Source organism: Heterocephalus glaber, unplaced genomic scaffold (assembly GCF_053883595.1).
Source record: "Heterocephalus glaber isolate CG9 unplaced genomic scaffold, H.glaber_assembly_v1.0 deba00000937, whole genome shotgun sequence".
NCBI lineage: Eukaryota > Metazoa > Chordata > Mammalia > Rodentia > Bathyergidae > Heterocephalus > Heterocephalus glaber.
The window spans coordinates 3,388,137-3,408,772 of NW_028258173.1; the positions used below are offsets into that span (position 1 = coordinate 3,388,137).

General features: G+C 57.1%; 1 protein-coding gene across 24 annotated transcripts in view; it reads left to right on the forward strand.

Annotated features, from left to right (window-relative positions):
• The window catches only part of Rbfox3 (RNA binding fox-1 homolog 3), a 393,013-nt gene that overhangs the window by 350,623 nt on the left and 21,754 nt on the right, over positions 1 to 20,636 (forward strand). The gene's annotated exons all lie outside the window — the stretch shown is intronic.

Below are 20,636 nucleotides of genomic sequence, written 5' to 3' on the forward strand. Positions count from 1 at the left end.
GGAGAGAGACCCTGTTGCCTCATTCTTGGGGTCTCTCTGGTGTCCTCTCTCCTTCCCCATGAGGTCGTGGGGGTCAGGCAGGTTCTCCAAGCCCCCCTGGGTGTCTGGACAGCAGAGTTGTTACAATAAGCCTGTGCCCAGTGTGACCACCGGCATCACTGGGCTTGGCGTACCTGCTCCAGCCGGCACTGTGCTGGCTGCCCACGGGCATCAACACCTGTAGCTCTCACATGGCCCAGGTGGGGTCTGTTATGGTGCCTGCTCCTGACCTTAGAGAGAGGTAAGAGTCTTCCCGAGGGATCCCTGACCGCTCAGGACTCGGCCCCAGGCCTCCCCAGCCTAGAGGCTGCGGCTCTCTGTTAGTACTTGGACGTCAGAGTACCTGGCCCCACCCCAACCACCTGACCAACCCCTGCTTGATCTGCAGTGTGACTTCAGCCCCGGCACCTCTTCTGTGAACCTCTCTATAAAGAAAAGTCTTAACCCTGGCTTCTCACAGTGTGAACGAGAGACCTGCCCAGACCCCAGGCAGGTCCTTGGCTTCTGGCCTCACCCCGTCTGCAGCCTCCCTGCTTTCCAGGTAATTCCCATTCACAGAGCAGCCCCCAGGCTGCCTCCAGTAGTTTCCTTTGCCTTTGTTCACACTACAGCTCCAGCTTCCTGGGTTGTTGTTTTTAAGCTGATTACACTTGCAGATCCACTCTCCTTCCTTGCTTATTACAGAAAGGCCCATAGAGTCTTGACCTGTCCCCAGGCCTGCTCCTCGCCATGCTCACCACTCTGGGGATGCTCAGGTGCTCCCCGCTGATCCATGCCCTCCTCTGCTGGCATGCATGTTTACCCGCAACCCCTACCCTGCTGGGGCCCTGTGGTCACACATACCCAAATACAGAGCTCTGTCCCCACTGGGTTCTCAGGATGTGGCCACAGCCTTCAGTGTCCAGGATCAGCTCCGGAAGCCAGCTGTCTGTGCTGCCTATCTCCTGGCCTTCAGCTCTGTGGGAAGCACCACCAAGAAGGCTGGGACTCTTTTGTCATTCAGCAAAGTCCCCCTGCATGGCTTAGGAGGGAACCCTCTGTGAGCAATGGGCACCATGCTCTCATGTCAGCAATCATGTAGCTCCCCAGCCTCAGTTTCCCCTGTGAAATGGAGATGACACCATGTGCCTCCCAGCTGTGGCAAGGAGTTTGGAGTACGAGGTGCAGCCTGGCAGGGGCATGGGATGGGGGGTATGGGCCAGGGAGCAGGCAGAACTGCCCAGAGCCCATCCCCACCACTTGCTACCAGGGCTTCCTTGACACTTATTGGCTTCTCTCAGCCTCAGTTTTCCCAGTAGAAATATGGGGAGAGTGATGCCCACCTTATCTGATTGGGATGAAGAGTCAGTAAGCCAGCACTGGCTGCCCCTCCTGCATTGTCACAAGGATGTCATCCTGCCTGGCTGCCGCTGCTCCCAGCTGACTCCTAGTGTCAGGTCCGGTTTCAGCCTTCTGGGAGGATCCGCTGCTTTCTCTTGGTTGTTAGGGGCCAGTTCCTGTCCTAACAAATTGTCCTGTCCTAACGAATTTTCCTGTCCAGTCCCCACCCCAGTCCCTCCACCTGCAGGAGAGGGACAGGCAGCATGCCCTCTCCCCTGGTCTTGAGCAGTGGCCCTGACTGCCCAGCCTCCAGCCAGCCCCTCAGGGAAGGAGCCCAATGTCCTCGTCAGCAGGAGAAGATAAATGCTTTTAATTCAGAGAGCTCTTTGTGACCAAGAAAAAGGAGTGCATCGTCCTCCAGGCCCTGGAGCCCAGAGCTGGCACCCAGTCACAGCAGGGTGGGAAGCCTGGCTGAGGAGCAGCCAAGTGCAGCTGTTTCGACAACAGGTGGACTTGGGGACATGGTCATTTGGTGTGTTGGGCGTCCACCGTGAGCCTGCTTCCACTGGCCTGACGTCAGCTACTGTGTACCCTGCATTTGAGTGTGAGGGGTGAACTGCAGGGGGATGTGTGTGAATACAGACCTGGGTCTGAGCCTGGCCAGGGCTATGAGCACACATGCTGGGGGAGGTCGGAGTGCATGCGTCACCTAAACACAGGTGCTGTGTGATCTGTTTACGTCTGTATGTGCATGTGGGTGAGTGTGCATTGTACATGTGTGTGCGTGCATGTGTTGCCTGGACATGGTGACATGGTGTGTATATGCATGAGTTCAGCAGTGAGAATGAACAGTGTGAGAGTGTGCACTGTGTATGTGTCTGGGTGATGCATGTGTGTGGGCGTGCTTGTATGTGTGACTGTGCTCACGTGTGTGCTTATGATGTTGCATATGTGTGTGCTCAGGAGAGTGACTTGATAGCATGGACCATGTGTGGGTGTGTGTGCATGTGGGCGCACGTGTGTGTAACTGGTGGACCTGTGTGCTGAGGAGCAAGTGTGGAGTGTGAGAGGTGGGGGGGGCTGTGAAGAACACAGTACATGAGGGTGACGTGTTGCACACAGCTGTTTTCGGTGCGTGTCATATGTGCTTGTTGGAAGCACAGAGGGAAGTGTGTCTGCCTGTTCATGTGCTCAAGCAGGAGACGCCAGCTGCGTGCCTCTCTGTGTGTGGCAGCTCAGACGTGCCCACGTGAGCAAGCTCTGCCCGTGGGCACGAACATACATTGCCTGGTGTGTAACTGAGGTGGGGTGCCTGGGATGTGCACCTGTCAGTGTGTGTGAGCACACGTGTGTGCATGGCTTCTGGAGAAGAAAATGTTTAAAAATGGAGTTGTCAGCCCGGAGTTGACAGGCACAATCAGCAAAGTGCAGTGTCGGCAGGAATGGCCGCGCGGCTCCCTCAATTACCCGGAGGAAATGGCCCCGCTTTGTGCTGAGGAGGCAGAGTGTGGCTGGAATAAAGCAAGTGGAGCAGACCCAAAAACTTCATTAATTAAAGAAACTCATTAATGAGGGACATTTAATCAGCAGAAGATTAGATCCACACTCGCCTCTTCCATGAGCCAGGCGCCTACCTTCTGGGTAGGCCAGGCCAGCCAGGCGCCGGCAGCACGGCTTCGAGGGAAGGAGGCACTGCAGCCTGGCATAGCAGGCAGGCAGGAGGAGAAGGGTTGCCAGGCCAGGGCAGGACATGGTCTGTAGATGGACACGCCGCAGTGTGCGTGGCAAGGAGGCGTGCCTGTGAAGGATGGCACGAGGGATGCCTGCCTCCCACCCCTTGCCTAGGGACTTCTGGCAAAGCCTGGCGACATCCTGAGTGGTCACAGCTGAGGGGCTGCTGCTGGGATCTAGTGTGTGCACGGGACTGTGTGTGTAAGACTGCACAGAAATGGATGTGTGCATGTGTAGGAAAATGCATGTATGACTGCGTGCACAGGAAACGCATGTGTGCACATCTGTTTAGAGCATGTCTTATGGCCCCTTGTGGGGGTTCAGAGCAGAGAAGAGGGCACATCTGGTACACTGAGCAAAGGCCACTGGAGGAATGAGAGCCTGGATCCTGGCTAGATCTGAAGCAGCCAAGGTTGTGTGGGTAGTGGGCTCGGGGTAGTGTGGCTGAGTAGGTGCACCACCAGGAAGGGCCTTGTTTCTGTGTGTTAGTCAGCTTTCCATTGCTGTGACAAAATATCTGAGATCAAACAACTTAAAAGAAATAAAGGGTTATTTAGGTTCACAGTGTCAGAGGGTTCAGTCCGTGGTCACTTGGCTCTGTTGTTTTTGGCCTGTGGCAAGGCAGATCGTCATGGTAGGTGCACATGGTAGAGTGAAGCGGCTCACCTCATGGCACCTGGGAAGTGAAGAGAAAGGCTAAAGTCCTGATACTCTCTCCAAGGACACACCCAATGACCTAACTTCCTCCCACTAGCCCCCATGTCCTAAAGGTCCCCTACCTTCTAGTAGCAACATAGCTCGGCAACCAAGTGTTCAACACATGGGCCTTTGGGGGACATTTAAGACCCAAACTATAGCACTGGGTGGAGAATTATCCACACAGGTTTAAGACTGAGAGAGCACTGGCCTCTGCACTATGGCAGGTGTGTCCTGGGACATGGCTGTCCCAGCCCAGGAAGAGCTTGCTCCTGACTCATGGGACAGAATGGGCCTGATGAGAGCCATGTGGCTGGGTGCCAGCTCCCTAGGGCCTCTGCTCTGCTAGCCTCCCTGGGAACAGGCTGTTGGAGGACACAGACAAGGGTGGGAAACCCCCATTGTATCTGCAGGGGCCCCAGCCTACAGTGCAATTCTAGTGAAGTGTGGCAGGCTCCCTGTACCTTTCCAGCACCTTCCCATCACCCACCACACAGGCAGCACTACACCAGGTGCTCCCTTAAACATAGCTTGAACAAGACAGCCGGGGCCTGCATCCTGGAAAGCATAGAAGCATGAGACAGCCTGGGCAGGAGGTCCTAGCTGACCCCAAGATCTGGCTGGGCCCTGTTCTCCAGCCTCAACCTCCCCATGGTCCAGACACTGACCACACCTGACTGAGTAGTTGTCACAGCCAGTTCCTGAGCTCACTTCCCAGCATGGGCTGCAGCCACTTCCCCACCCTAGTGACACTCCTGTCATACCAAGGCTCACCTCAGCAAGAGAGGTCGATAGGGAAGGGGCAGCTGAGGGCGGGTGGGAGTCTGGGACATGCACATGCTTCAGGGACCGAGGCCAGCCTGAGCGGAACTCAATGGGGGTGAAGGCATGGTTATGGCTCTGGGGACAGCAGAATCTACAGCAAGTGGGGTCCCCAGGAACAGGGTTGGGTTTGTAGGAGGAAGGCCCAGACCACCACCTCGGCTAGGAACAAAACCAAGCAAGAGGAACCTGGCTGAAACCGTAGCAAGAGGGACTTGGGTTTGACACCAGGACCAGTGACCCCCACACAGCATGAGTGGTGAAGGCCTGTGGTGAAGGCTGGCAGGGCTCTGGCACTGTCCCAGCTGGAGGTGAAGGGCAGACTCTGCCACCTCCCATGCCCCAGCCCAGGCATCTGTACTCCTAAGTCCTCAAAGGAGAGTAGAGCTCTGGGACACGAGGCCACTGGAGAATTTTAGGGACTTATGAGGATGATTTCCCAATCCTCGGGGACAAGGGGATGCTTACTGGCCCCACAGTGATCCTGGGTAGGGATGGGATGTGGGTGTGACATTGGGGACCCCCCAGTTCCCACTGCAGTGAGGAGCATCTGGAGGGCAGTTGGGTGAGCAGCCTCTGCGCAGATGCCTGGGCCACTGTTGCTGGGAAGGGCTCGGCTTCCAGATAGTTCCCGTGTGGTCACTCCAGAGATGACCCCGACATTAGGGGCTACTCGAGGCAGGACATCCGTGCCGGAGGACAGCACTTTGCCCTGTGCAAGGGACAGCGCTTAGGGTGGTCCGGGTCCCTCCCTAGAAGCCCCACCATGTTCCTCCTGCCTGTCGCAGCTCCAGGCCGGACTCTTCTGTGAGCCTCTGGTGTGCTGGCTTTGTCCGCCTGGCTGTCGTGAGCTGGGGCTGGGCAGTGGGCAGAGCAGGTATTCCGACATACACAAGTAAAGGACAAGCACCTCCTGCCCCCTGCTGGGGACCCAGGTTCTAGACCAGGTGGTGCCAGTAGCCTGTGACCTTCCTCGTCTGCTGTGCTGAGGGCTTGAACCTCACTGTCTCTGGGGTCAGATGGGGCCACCTCATTTTAATTCTCAGAGGAGGGCACTCAGGGACCTTGAGGCCTGCCCAGCACTGGAAGTGTCCAGGTAACTATCCCATGGACTCAGAGGCAGCCCCTGTGTTCTTCCTCAAGGCTTTGAGGCCACCCTCTATCCTGGCACAGCTGGTGGAAAATCCATTATCTACCAATGACCCCTGTCCCCTGGGGCTCCTGAGCCGATGTCCTCCAGGCCAGGCGCAGGATGTGCGTGCCACCTCCTCTCCACTTCCCCTCAGCACTGAAGTTCCTCCTGCTCCAGGGACAGAATGCTCTGTCCTTCCCTGTGGGGCTTCGGTTTACAAGCAGAACAGCAGTTCCCTGGGGCCACAGGTTCAGAGTGGGCAGATCAGGGTGTGGCCAGGAGTCTGCATTTCTGAGCTCCTGGGAGGCGCCATGCTGCCAAGCCTTAGGATGCCCCTGTGCAGAGCAGAATCTGAGCTCACCTGTGTGATGGGGACCTTCCTGCATCCCAGCTGCAGGGCTGAGATTGGAGGCAGACAGGTGACCAGGTATGAGCACACAGGGGCTCTGTCCCAAGACGGCACCCAGCAGACCATGGGGGAGTTACCCTACATGACAAATACAGCCAGTTTTCAAACCACATTCCGGAGGGTGGGTGTTTGGCTGTGGGACGCATTATGTAATCTTTGTTGCTGGGAAATTTACCTTCCTAATTACATTTTGCAAATTCTCATTTGAGTGTGTCCTCCCAGGGCTCGCTGCAACTAGGAGGTGGCTGCTGGGAGCCTGAGGGCACCGTGGGAGGAAGAGGCACACATGGCTGGGACCTGGGGCTGCCTGGCGCAGACTGAGGGCTGCACCCAAGATGGGTCCTGCCTACCTGGCCTCTCCCAGGGTCTCCCACCCACCCGCCATCCCCACCCCACTGGCCCACCTCACGTGCTGGGCATAGCACTTAATATCCTGTTCCATTTGCTAAATGAAGATCATGGGCCATTAATAATGCTAATATTCTTAATGAATGTGGAGGAAGCAGCTATGAGGATGTCATGGTGCCTGGCAGAGGGCTTATCCTGGGGGTGCAGAGGGAGCTGCCACGAGGTCCTGGGGAGACAGGACCAGGGGCTGTGGGGGTTCACCTTGAGTGGGGCCTCTCAGTGGCCAACTTTGTCCCCAGGAGGCCACTCTGGGAGGGAGCTTTGGTGTTGGCGGCATTCTTGCCATCCCCAGGAGAGGCCTGGCGTCCGCTGGTCCACTGTCAGGAGTGCAGCAAGATGCCTCATGTACACAGGATGCTGCCCGTGTGTGCCTTTCTGGATGTTCCCAGCAGCATCTCGAGAAAGGAGGGAGGAGGGACAAAGCCGAGGTCCCAGCTGGGGAAGGGTAGCTTGGAAGGCTTCCCAGGGTAGGCACTGACCACCTCCAGGACATGGCGGAGGGTTGAAGGAAGGGGGAGGCCTGGGACCGGCCCTCGCATGGTCTTTTTCACTATGGCATGGTGTTGCAGGATAGCAGGTGCTCAGCACACAGTCCTTGGTGGAGCGGGCATCAGACATGAGCTGGGCCGAGTGGGGCGCTGCCGGGAGTTGACAGTGACTCCTCGGGGACCCTTCCCACTGGCTCCTCACCCTGCCCTCCTCAAAGACGTCTTTGCTGGTGGAGACCGGCCTCCCTGGGGCAGAGCAACAGGCCTCCCCCTGAGGCGGAAAGGCTGGGGTCTGGGAAGAGGCCTGTGGTTACTCCCACGCTGGGCTCTGAGCCCCCAGGGTTGGCTGCTGTCCCACCTGTGTGCCTCAGGCTGGGTGCCAGACTCAGAGCCTTGCTTTCTTTGCTTATCTGTGAAGTGGGGTGAAGCCCCGTCTCATGATAGTGAGTGGGTGCGGGACTGCGAGCCTCCTTTGGGGCCAACACTGCCCATCCACCAGGGGGAATTGGGTCTGCCCACCTGGGGTGGGGCTTGCTTTCCAGGGCACTGTCCTTACCTCTTGGAGCCAGGGGTGCCTGCTTCCCAGTGCTTGTGCCCTTCCTCGGGTCCCCAGTGTCTTTCCCTTCCCCTCTTGTGTTGCCGCTCTCAGGGTCTGTCTGTCCTCGGAGGCGGGGCAGTGATCGGGGCAGAAGACAGCACTGCCCCGGTCAGGACGGGCGGTGCCTGCTCCCCAGCCATGGGTACCGTCACCTGTCACCATGGCCCACCTGTCCCCAAAGGGGAACCTCCCAGTCTGTGTGCGATTACTCGCGGTGCCTGCATTTATGCTCACATGCATGCACACACACACGGACACGCACACAGCTGTGGATTCAGACCACAGCAGAGCCCAGGGGACATGCGTGAAATAGGGCCCAGCTCTCCCGCTAACCCCAAATTCAGCACGTACCCCACTGTCTGCCCGAGACCCCGCCCATGCTCACTGCCTATGGCTGACCTGACCCCTCAGCCCCCATAGTCTCACACTGTACAGTGGCCCCAGGAGCGGGACAAGTCAGCGGTGCTTCAGAGTGGCTGGTGATCAGGGGTGAACCCTATTCCCAACATGCCCCAGTTTTTGACCCCATGAGCTAGATGGATGTTGGCCATCGCTGATCCCTCCGGCAGGGTGGAGAGTCTAGGTGGAGTTAAGGCTGGGGAGAATATGGTTCCTGGAGCCCGTCGTTTATGACTGCTGTGCAGGGAGCTTGGCGGGAATTACTGCCTAAAGGTGTGAAGATCCGTCCCCTGGCCCCGGGGTGCTCAGCTCCTACTCAGGCGGGGCTGAGCCTGGGCTGAGTGTGTGCTGAGCAGCCGGCTGCATGTGCGTGGCAGCCCAGGCAAGGTCCTTCCTTTGCCTCATGCTTTGAACCCATTAGCATCTGATGCTAAGTACAGTACTTTTTCTCCATAGTGGTCTTAAATGCATAAGCTAGACTATGCGCGGAGTACATGTGCTGCCGAAGTGAGCACGAGACCAATTACATCAAAGTCCAGTTATGAGAAGAGAGAAATCACATGTGTATGACATCGTAGTCTGGGGCTTCGCGGGGAATTGAAGAAGATTCCAGGCCCGGTGTTGGTCTCCTGACAACCTCGATGTGCAGCTGTGGGGAGCGAGATGATCGGTAGGCGCAGGAGTAGCCGTGGAGCCCGGCAAAGGCCGTGTGTTCTCTGTCGGTGATGGGTCTCGGGTCATGCCCAGCCCAGGGCGTGTGGCCACAGGCATGATGGCACGTCAGCTGGAGGAGGGTGGGAATGAGGATGGAGGTATTTTCCTCTTCAAAGAACAGATGTCCTGGGTTCTGTCCCCAGTAGCACACGGAGCACACAGAATGCACAGAGCACAGCCTGCAGAACATGCCATCCACGTGGAGCACACAGAATGCACATGGAGAACACAGGACACATGGAACATGTCACGTACAAGGAGCATGCGGGATGCACACAGCCCCCAGAACGTGCCATGCACACGGAGTGTGCTGCCTCGCTAGGCCAGCACTCACTCAGGTGCATCTTGCTCTGGCGTGACCACAGAGCTGGGTCAGCACAGTCTGCCTTCACAGTACAGATAAGGCAACTACGCCAAGGGCAGAAGGCTTGTGGCAGGGCAAGGTGGGGACAGGGAAGCCTGAGCAGAGTGTGGCAGCCCCACCCTGTGCCAAGCCTGGGTTGCTGGGCATGCTCCAGGCAGCCATGTCAGACCAGCCCCCGTGCTGGCACACGGGAACCCAGGCTCATCCCTGGGTCCTGGCCAGCAGGCTCCACACACAGGCCTTGTGTTTGCCAGGGCAGCCCACCTGCACAGCTGCACCTGTTGATCCTTGCCAATAGTGCATGGTAGAACATGGGCCTTGTTGGCCGATTTCTAACTTGCAGAGTGACTCTGCTAACCTACCTGGGCCCTGCCTAGATCACCCCTCAGTCCAAGGGGTGGAACACTCATCCAACCTGGCCCCTCTGGGATGTCACAGCAGACTGGGCTCAAGAGCCCTGGTGAGGAAGATGGAAGAGGAGGAGGAGAGGGGCTGGAACACGGGGACCTAATGGTCCCTGAATGAAGTAATATGAGGTGTGATGGCCTGTCCGACAGCACTAGTTAATAAGACGTATTAAACCAGGTGTCGGGACAGAGAGGATTGGCGGGCACAGAAGGAGCAGCTCACTCAGGTGGATCCCTCCCTGGCCTAGTGCAGCTCCTGCCCTGCCTTTCTCAGAGCCCCTAGCCTGGGCTTCCTGCTGGCCTGAGGAAGGTGCATCAGAGCCCTCTCCGAGGGGCAGACCCTCCCTCCCCTCCCCGGGGATGCTGGCGTCCTTGGCACCCACCTGCAGGCTTTAATGGCAGGGTGGCAGCTTAGCACCACTGGTCCTGGAAATCTTGCCCCAAGAAACTGGGCAGACACCTGAGGCAGGGCTCCCCAGAGCAGGGCTCCTGGCACTTGCCAGCACACCACTGCCTCACTGGCAGGCAGGGAGAGCCTACTCAGGGGCCGGAGGCATCCTGTGACCATGGCAAGAGAGGCCAATGCCAACCACCCTTTCCAGCCTGGGGAAGATGCACCTTCTGCTCATCCCCAAGTGGACAGCATCAGGAGAGTCTGCGTAGGACAGACTGGGGTCAGATCCCAGGCTGGTGCCATACTAGCTGTGTGTACTTGGGCAAGTGACCCCCACCCAGCTTCTTTCAGGAGTTGGCTCAATGATCACAGGAAACTGTGTATTTTTATTGCTTGATCTAGGACTAAATATTCATAAGTCCTCAACCAGTGGCTGACACTACAGTTGTGCTGTTATTAGCATTACTCTGCATATCTTGAACACCTGCTGTATGCCTTAGCTGTGCCCAAACCCCGAAGGCAGCCTCACTCTGCCCTGAGCCTCCAATGCCCTTTCCTTCAGTGGAGTGTACCTATGTCCCTGGCTCCAAAGTGCTGGCCTGCAGGATCTCTCTGCACAGCCAGCCCCTTGGGATGCCACCTGAAGAAGTCTTGAGAAAGAGGTGTATGATGATCCTGGAGTGGATGTTTCATCCTGGACCAGGACATCTCCTTGGCTGAAGGGGACAGGGTGACATCTCCAGTGGCATAGCTCTAGGCCTCACTCACCTTCCTGCTGGCCACAGCGTGGCTTTCCTAGGGGGCCAAGACTAGTTGGGAGTCTATGTTCCTATCTGTGAAGGATGCTTCCCCTTCCGGTCCCACCCAAGCCACAAAACTGGGGCCAGAAGCCCATAAGCCATGGGGGTGGCCTGCCTCTAGGCTGAGGGAGCAATGGCATCAAGAGGCAGGAGCCTGGCGAGGGAGAGTAGGCTGTGGCTGGACAGGTCCTGCCTCCCTCCCCAGCCACTTCCCCTGGGACAGCCCACCACTGCAGAGGACAGTTTCTGCTTGCTGGAAGAACCTGGTGCTGGCTGGGCAGGTGGTGTCTGTTTGGTGAGCGAGTTCACACACACCGGTGCTCACTCTCCTGCTGGTCCAGACTCAAAGGACACTGACCTTGCAGCTCCCATCAGCAGAGGACCTCATAAGCCAGCCTCTCTGGGTGCCCAGTCCTGCTCGACAAAGTGGGTGGAATGCTCAGGAGGCCCTTTCAGCTCGAGCCCTAGGATCAGTGGCAGGGGTTTCCTGCGAGCACAGCTGGCTCCACCCTCCTTGGAGATACTCAGAGCCCTGTGTTCACCCTGCCCAGTGCCCTTTGGTCCCACCATAGCATCTTCCCCCAAACCACACCCACCCCAGGGAGTGGCAGCAGGAACATGGTCAGGTCTGATGCAGGGCTTGCCAGGTACCCCAGCCAGTGGGTGTCAGTTCTCTTGCCTGGATATCAGCGTGTATTCCAGCTTAATCTTCATTCCTCTTAATCTTTCCCTTTTCCCACAAACTCCACTGGCCAATGAAGTGCACTTTGCAAACAGTGGGGGAGGGGGTCACCTCCAAGAAAATACAATCCAGTGCTCTCTGGCTCTGAGATCCTGCCTTCTCCCTTACTCCTCACTTCTCTGGGCAGCGACTCTTCTCATTGGCCCTCCGAGGGGTCCTCTTACTCCCCGGAACCATTTAAACCACTTAAACAAGTGTTAGGCAAGTGTGGCCTGGGAGCCGCCTCTCTACAGGTGGGCAGCGAGAAAGGAAGTGCTCTCAGCCCAGGGAAGGATAGTGGCACAGTGCGGGCACACGCTGATGATGCCAGGGGCCTGGATCTGGGTCCACCAGAAACACTCACCTTCAGTTCTTCACCTGTAAGTTGGGGATGAACATGGTGCTTCCTGAATCTTTGTCAGGAGCAGCCAAGAAGGGTAAAGCTGCTGTGGGTTAAGGGCCAGCCCGCTGAAGACAAGTCCACAGACTCCATGCAGAGTAGGTGTCTGGTGGAGGTTTCTGGGAAGCAGACTGTTCACCTCTGTGAGCGGCAGGACCACGGGAGCTTCCTCATTGGCAGTGACAAGGTGCCCCCTAGGGAGATCGTCTGGTGGGCTGGGCTGGGTCTCCTGTGGTTACTTCCTCTTCTAAGACGTGGGAATTGAAGGAGTATTTGGTTCACTCAAACTGCAGCCAGAAATGAGGGTGCAGAGCCCCAGGTGTCCAGAGATATGCGCCTCCCCGAGATGTGTATCCCCTCTCGGGGGCCAGGCAGCATCAACCCTGCTTCCAAGCTGAAGAGATGGGAGCAACAAGCTCCCCTGACTGAGTCTTAGAGGACCAGGGCCACAGCCCAGAGTTCAGCCCCAGGCCAGCCGGCCTCCCCCCAACACTGAGTTCCGCCGAGGACGGGGAGGGCTGCCCCGCGGACCAGGTGCTTGCCCAGGACGGGCCCTCCTGTTCTGCCCAGTGGTCGGCACCTGCAGATAAGACGGCTCTGGCCTGGCCTGTCTGGGGCTTAGGAAGTTGACATCCATCCTTTCCTGGTCCCCATCACAGGGCAAATGTGGCTGTCCCAAGACCCCTTCCACCAGTGCTCCACGCCTCTGACCAGCCACATTCACACGGTGAATGAGCGGGCCGGAGCAGGAAGGCTGTGGTGTGGTGCATCTCGGCCTCTGGGCTGGGGTGGGGCAGTGTGGCTCCTGGACCCATTACCACCTCTTCAGGGCAGCAGGAAGACTGACCAGGTAGGGGTGGCCAGCAGGGTGAGGTCCACGCCTCTGCAGGCAGGGTGGCTTCCTCCTGGGCTGGTGGCATGGGCTCCAGACACGCCCGACAGTTTGGTCGCTGGCTGTTGTTTCCCCGGCTCCCTTTCTCACTCTTGCGTGGAATCCGGTTTGCCCAGAGGTGGGAGAAGATGGCCGCTGCCAGCTTCCCACTGCAGCTTGGCCTGCAAGCCTCGGGTGTGAGGCGCCCTCTCTCCAGGGGTGAGGAGTCAGAGGCAATTAGCTTAATTGCCCTGGAGGGCCTGAGAATCGAGGGATCCAGGAAGGGAAAGTGGCCAGGCCACACAGGGAGGGGCCCAGCCACTGCCAGATGTCCAGCTTTCCCGTCTCCTCTACCACCCTGTGTCCACAGCGTCCTGCCCTGCCCAGCAGCATGCACAGGCTGCAGGACACAGGCTGGACAGCCAGCTGCTGGGCCAGTGGTGTGAGCAGAGACTCTCGGGGTCCTCAGCTCTACGTTTTTGAGAAGGAGGGTTCTCTTGCCTTCGGGAGGATGGGTCACTGTCCCCACTCCACAGACCTCACTGAGGTCCAAAGAGGTTAAGACCAAGCCCAGACTCACTCCACATTGCTGTGGTAGGGCCAGCATTTAGGGTACAGGGACAAGGGTGCATCCACCCCAAATGCAGGAGCTAAGGCCCTGCAGCTGCCCAGCCCAGTCATACCATCCTGTCCTTGGGCAAGAGGATCCTGCCATCAGGATCCAGTGGGCGGCAGGCAGCTCGCTCACTCTAGAGGTATCTCAAGGGCCAGGTAGAAGGACTACTGGGGACCTGGCAGGAACCTGACCCTGGCAGCATCAGAGCTGTCATTACCTCTGGTCCCAGGAGCAACAGGAATCAGCAGTGGGTAGAGCCAGGGAGGGAGGAGGGAGGGCTGTAGAACAGCTCCGTGAGAGGAGGCTGGGTCCATCATGGTCCAGGACAGAGCCAGCCGGAAACGGCCTCCCAGAGGAGGGCCAGGGAAGTAAGAAGGAGAAAGTACCCACAGCCACTCCCCTCCCTCCAGCTACTCGGAAGCCGAAGCATGGGCCCTGTCCATGCTGGCCAGCCTCTGGGAGAAGAGACAGCAGAGACAGTGTAGGATGCACAGGGGACTGGCTGGGCAGATGGCAGACACCAGCCTGACCCTCCAGGGCTCCCACCTCACCCTCAGACCAGCCATGGCCTCTCTGCCCGGGACTCCTCCCTCAGCCCACACCCAGCCAGTTCCAGCTCCTGTGCATGGCCTGAACTCCCCAGCCTGAGGGCGAGCACCAGCCTGCATGGAGCCCCTCACCACCCCACTCCAGCCCCCATGCTCCTCACCAGTTCTGTGGCGTAAATAACCCATGCTGACTCCAGGCTGGCGAGGCGGTGTCCCTGGTCTGCAGTGGTAAGGGACGTCCCCAGTGGCTCTCAGGACCTGGAGTCTGCGGCCAACTGCCCTGCTCCTCTCGCAGACTCCCTTCATGCCTCCCTGCCTTCCTCCTCCTCAGAAGACAGGCAGTAGAGGTTCAGCGGGTCTCTTAGGATCGAGGCTCTGTGACCCTGGGCAGGCACTTTATCCCTCTGTGAATACCATGTCTTGGTACCCACCACATGGGGAAGATGGCAGGGAGCAGACACGTGATAACAGCCGCAGAGCAGGCCCTCTGGAGGACTGGGTTTTCTGGTGAGATCACTACACCGAAATACCCCTGAGCATGTTGGCCAATCTCTGTGGGCTGCCAGCTGCTGGCCAGGTGCTATTGGAATCACGGCTGTGAGCCTCTGTTTCCTTACTTGCAAAGTAAGATAAGACCTGAGCCTGCCTTCCGGGCTTGCTGTGGGGACTCAGGAGGGTACACAGGGTACACAGAGGGCTCAGTGTTCATGGCCATGAGGACTTCTTTCCTCCCTCGCACTCTCATCCCTCCCTTAGGCACCCGCTGATCATGGTCCTGCCATGCTGCGTGCTTCTCTGGACACTGGATGAAGATCCAGCAGCAAGGGAGGCCAAGGCCCAACTGTGCTGGGGCTTATGTCAGGGACACAGAAGACAGGTGATGGTGATAGGCATCTGGAGTCCTCAGATGTGGGAGGAGAAAGTGGGTCAAGGGGATGGGGGCTGTCAGGTGGAGGGACCCTGTCTTAGTCGCTTCCCCTTCGCTGGGACAAAATTACCCATAACTTGAAGGAGGGGAGGTTAATTTTGGCTTAGTTTCAGCCTGTGGTTGGTTGGGTCCAGGGCAGAAACAAGATGGCAGAGGAGATGGCAGAGGAAAGGCGCTGATTGCATGGCACCCAGGAAACAGAGAGAGAAGGGAGGAGCAAGGACAAGAACGTGCTCTTTCAGGTCACACCCCAGTGACCACCTCCAACCAGGGCCCACCTCCTCACAGAACGTTCCGCTGCTGAACTGATCAATGGATGCATCCACCGATGAGTGTAGCACTCCATGATCAATCACCTGTCACACACATGAGAATTTGGAGGGACATTTTAGATCTCAACTGTATCAGACCCCAATTCAAAGAGGCCTCCCTGAGGAATTGAGAGTTCTATGGGTGCCTGGAAGAGGATCCCTGTAGAGGGAATGGGCAGTACACATTCCTTGAGGTAGGAGCTGCGTGTCCAGGACAGCTGGGGTGTTGTGGCCAGAGCAGAACAGACTGGAGGAGGGATGCAGGAGACGAGAGCCAAGATGAGTTCAGGCCCTCTAGGGCCAAGGGGCCCACATGAGGACTCTGGATTTTACTCTGCAGAGCACAGCCTGGAGGGGCTGGGACAGGAGCGTGAAGACCAGTGAGAGACACTGAGAACATTGAGTTGGTAGAGATGGTGGATTCTGGGCACACAGTGAAAGTCGAGTGGGTGGCATTTGCTGCTGGATTGTTTGTGGAGTGTGGACCAACACAGCAGTTATTGTTGACCCTGAGGTTTGGGCTGAATGCTGGACTGTCACGGGAAGGGGAAGGCCAATTTGACCCAAAAAAGCAGGGATCCTTTCGGGACATGCCAGGCCTGAACTATGTATTACATACGTGAGAGGAGACTGCTGTGGGGCAGGTGGAATTCTGGGGAGAGTTGAGGATGAAGATAATGGGGGTTGTCACATAGTGGGTATTTTAAATTTTAAGACTGAATGGAAACCTTCAGAGAGTGAGTGGAGCCAGAGAAGCCTGAGGACTGAGCCTCAGAGCCCAGCTCTGTACAAAGGTTGGAGAGATGCACAGGGAGCTGGAACAGACTTAGAAGCAGCTTTCAGTAAAGTAGGACCCAAGAGAGTGGGGCAGCACAGGCAAGACAAGAAACTCTCCCTAGAGAAAGGAGCTGTCATCTGTAGCCTGGGCTGTGGAGGAGCCTCATCGAACTGGACCAGAAGCTGACCATTGGCTTTTCAATATGGCGGAAATGGGCACCTGAACCAACCTTGGCATTAAGGACTGGTGCCAAAGAAAGCTGGTTAGAAGTGGGACTGAGAGAGAACCGGAGCAAAGGCACTGGGCTGCAGCTGTAGACAGCTCATTCAGGAAGCTTTGCTCCAAGGAAAGCAAGGAATCCGGTTTGTAGGATGAAGGAGCTGTGGGACCAAGCAGGGTTTTCTTTCACTGCACAGGAGTGATTATAGGCCATCTGCTCACCAATGACCCTGGGGTGCGGGGGGCTAATTGCCAGAGCCGTGAGCACACATTGGTGAAAAGGGCTATATTCCATGTGCAGCTGGGGTCATTGGTGCCACATGGGAGCTTGGATGATTTTCTCCAGGAGCGACAGGGAAGGAAGAATACAGCAATAGAAAGTGGGTGGCGGGGCCTGGACATTCTTTTCTATTCTCTGCAGAAGGTGGAAAATGGAGCCATCGCCCAAAGTGAGGATGAGAGCAGACACGTAGTAGGTTGAGGAAGAATGAAACAGTCATTCAGAGTGTGGAAGCTGAATGACACCAAAGGTGGTCATGGATCCTAACTGGGAGTGGCCATGGATCCAGGATGAATTTGTGGTTTCTTCCTTCAGTGTAGACCATGGAGTGAAGAAGGCAGAGCTGGATCTTATCGGTTTTGCCAGGCAAACATGATAATGAGAGAAAGGGCCAAGCTCATGGAGGGAGAGGGATAATGACCTGACTGGTCTTTCAGCTCATTCATCTGTTCATCTTCCATCTGCCCACCCATCCATTCCTCCATCTTTCTACCCACCCATTCATTAATCCAATGAACCTATCCACCTAGCCATTCTTCTATTTATCCATACCCATCCATCTACTCACCCACTGTCTTAGTTACTTTCCTCATTGCTGAAACAAAATACCTAACACCCAGAGTTAAAGGAAGATCTGTTTTGGCTCACAGTCTGTAGAGGTTTCAGTCCATAGGCAGCTGGCCTCAAGGCAGGATAGCATGGCAGAGGGGCATCGCAGAGGAGAAACAGTTCATGGTGGGCAGAGACAGCAAAGCAGCAAAATAGGGAAGAAGCAAAGCAACAAGCAACAGCAATGACACTCTTTCTGTCCCTTATATCCCATCCAGGCTACCCACCCTTAGGGCGGGTGCTACTCACATCCAAAGTGGGACAGCCTTAACCCTAGCATTGCATCATGAATCAATGCCAGCATCACATCCATGATCCCAGCATCACACACCCTAGATCCGTCCACCTCTAAAAGCTCCACCTATGACCATATCAGGCTCTGGGGGGACATCTAGATACAAGCCATAACACCCACTCACCCATCATCCATCCATCCATATATCCATCTATTCACCCACTCATTGAGATTCCTCCAAGTGCAACAGGGTGCTGTGCTGGGCATAAGAATGTGGAGACACAGGGCGAATGAGGTGACCCTGCTCTGGGAATTCACCATCCCCTGGAGAGCCAGACACTTTAAACGGCTGTTCCAAATGATGCCATCGGAAGCCCCACAGCCTGGCAGGGAACTCTTCAACTCATGCCTTCCAGCCCCAGATCCTTGCTGACTCTGGCCCCAGCAGACCTGAGAAGAAGAAAGAACAGGAAGGGGACAAACACTGGCTGTTCCCCTTCGATGGGCCAGGCACTTGTGTTTCCTCTTGAGCTTTTCCATGGAGTCTGGTCCAGGGCTCTCTACCAGGGCCACATCCGAACCTCCTGGGAAATGTGGGCTGCAAGTGGCCTCAGTTGCTCGGGGTGGCATGGCACATTATTAAACCTCATCAAATGGTTGGGAAGTGCAGCCAGCTTTCCATACTGCCCCCAACATGGCATAGAGGAAACACCAGACACGGGTGTCGAGGATCACCCCAGGGCCTGCCAAGTCACGATAGCTTGGTTTATTCTGCATTCCTTTGGCTGGGACATTGCAGTGACTATTTGCAGATGGAGAACCCTTTGCAGAGAGGACAGATGCCACCTGTGACCACCTGTTGGCTCATTCCTGTGCATTCTGGGGTCTAGATGCTGTCACTGTCTTCCCCTGCAGGACCCTCCCTGGAAGGGCCAGTCTGCAGCCAAGTGGGTTTGGGACCCAGGCCACCTACACTGTTATCCTGGCTTCTGTACCAGCCTGGCAAGTCCCAGAGTCTCCGACCCTCAGTGTCCACCTTGTGGGATTCAGGAGGATTAAATGAGTCTCTGTAAAAGCAAAGAGCACTGTGTGCTCAAATGTGTAGTGTCCCTCAAATGTCCCCATCTCACAGGGGCCCTTGCCTACCCCAAGCCCCTTCAGAACTGGCACACACTGCTGACAGGTCCCTGACTGTGCCCTCTAGCTCTGGGCTCTGGGCTCCAGCCCTGTGGGAACCATCACAGTGGGTGTGATTGGCAGCTGTCACTTGGCCCCAAATGGGACCCAGGGAGGGCTCGTTGGGGAGAGGTGAGAGCTCACCAAGAAGGAAGCAGATGGGCAGGGAGCCCATCCCTTCTCAGGTCGTGAAGGAGTGGGGAGAGGGGAGCTGGGAAGACAGTGTAAGTTAGTGATGGCTTAATCAAATATTTATCAGTGAATTGATCTTTCCCCATGACTGCCAAGGCCCGCCGATGGCCCTCCCCTTGTCGCCCTGTGCTGTGTCTGTGTCTCATCCCTCCATGAGCCACTCCAGGTGCTAGGCGCTCCTCCACCTCTGCTGGGCGCCCTGTCCTCTGTCTTCCCTCCCCCACTCTAGGTCCCCCTTCCCCTGCTGGACCCCAGCTTGTCTGCTGACAGGGGATGATGTGGCTTCCTGAGCTATATGGACCAGTGAGACAAGGACCTCCAGCAAGGCGGGGAGGTGTCCCTCACAGCCCAAGTGATGCCCTAGTTTCAGACTCACTGCAGAGAGGAAGGGACTGGCAGCTGTGTAGAGGAGGAGGAGGGAGGAAGAGAAGGAGAGGGCTTCTGTGCCTGAAGCTTCCCTCTCGGTGACAGCGCCACTGCAGAGCCCAGCATGAGTGGCTCCAGGGGCTGTGGGGTGCAGGCAGACATAGGCATCTGAGCAGATCCCACTCATGCACGTGGCCCTATGGCAGCCAGGCCCTCAGAGGACCTGGTGCCTTCACAGGTGATTCGACATCGGGACAGCTGCAGTCTAGATTTTCCTTTCCTGCTGGATGCAAGCTCCACAGGGGCAGGGCCTGCCCTCTCACTCCCCAACACAGCCAATCCTGGCTGCAGCCTGACACTCCCCTGATGCCCAAGAGTCGGGTCCCAGGAAGAGTCGATTATGTTCCGAGTGAAGGGTACAAGGAGTGCAGGGCCATGTTCTCCAGAGGGCAAAGCATGGGGGGCTGGTCCATGAGGGAAGCATGGTGTATGGAAGGGGTCCCCCATTGTCAGAGAAGCCACTTGGCCTGCCACTGGAGGTGTCAGAGGGACAGGAGTGGGAGGGCAGCCTGCTGGGTGCCCACATCCAGCAGGTGCTCACTAACAGTCTGCTGGGAATGAGGTGTGCTGGTCCCAGGCTGCTCAAGGAGACAGTGGGGCGTGGGGGACCACATACCATGTCAGACCCGCCCGTGTCTGGGTAGGAGGCCTCCCCTTGGTGGCTGCTCCAATGGGGAATGGCAGGGGTACATCTCACCTGCTCGGTGGGGCTCGCACTGAGAGCATGTCTGCAGGGGAGGATGGGGTGAGCGGCTGGAGCCCCCACCCCCATCAGTGGCCTCATCAGCATGCAGGAGGCCTAGGTAGGCCTGAGGATCTGCACCACCAGCTACCGGCATAGCTCCCCAGTGTGCAAATAGTGGGTCTGGGCCCCCTACTTCAAGAAGCACTGCCCTAATGCACTGCAGGAGCTGTACCACGGACCTGGCCTCTAAAAGCCCCAAGGAGCAGCTGCATTCAATGATGAGAGAGTGCGTGTCCCTTCCCTGGGCAGCAGGCCTTCGAGAGAGCCAGGAGGGGTCTCTGGGAGCTCGTGGGAGACTTACCACAGGGACAGGAGCTCCCAGGCCCTGTGACACTGTTGTTTTGGCTTCTGCACAGTGAGCTCCAGGAGCCTGAGGTGGCTGTGACACCTCACACCCTGCTCTCAGCAGGAAACCCAAGGCCTGAACGAGGCCGGGGGCTGGTGATAAAGACCCCATCCTGTGCTGGGTGACCAGTGTTGCCATCCTGGTGACGGTGGTCTTAGGGGCACGACTGTTGGGGACACCAGGCAGAAGGTATGCAGGAGCGCAGTTATGTCTCACAACTGCATGTGGGTCTACAGTTTATACACAATATAAAGTGATCAGTTTTTAAAACTGAAGTGTTAAAAAAAAATAACCTGAAGGGCTCAGGTCCAACAAATGCAAGTGGGCTTGCACCCAGGGGTCTCTCTCTGGACCTAAGCTCCTGGATGCCCAGCCCAGCACCTCCTACTTACCTGAGCTGATGTCCCTAATAGTACTGTGTCCAGCCCCGGAAAATCTCTGTCCAGCTGGAAGCCACTGACCGGGCGGACCGTGGGAAGGGAAAGATCCTAACCTGGCCTTGCTCTCTCCCTCC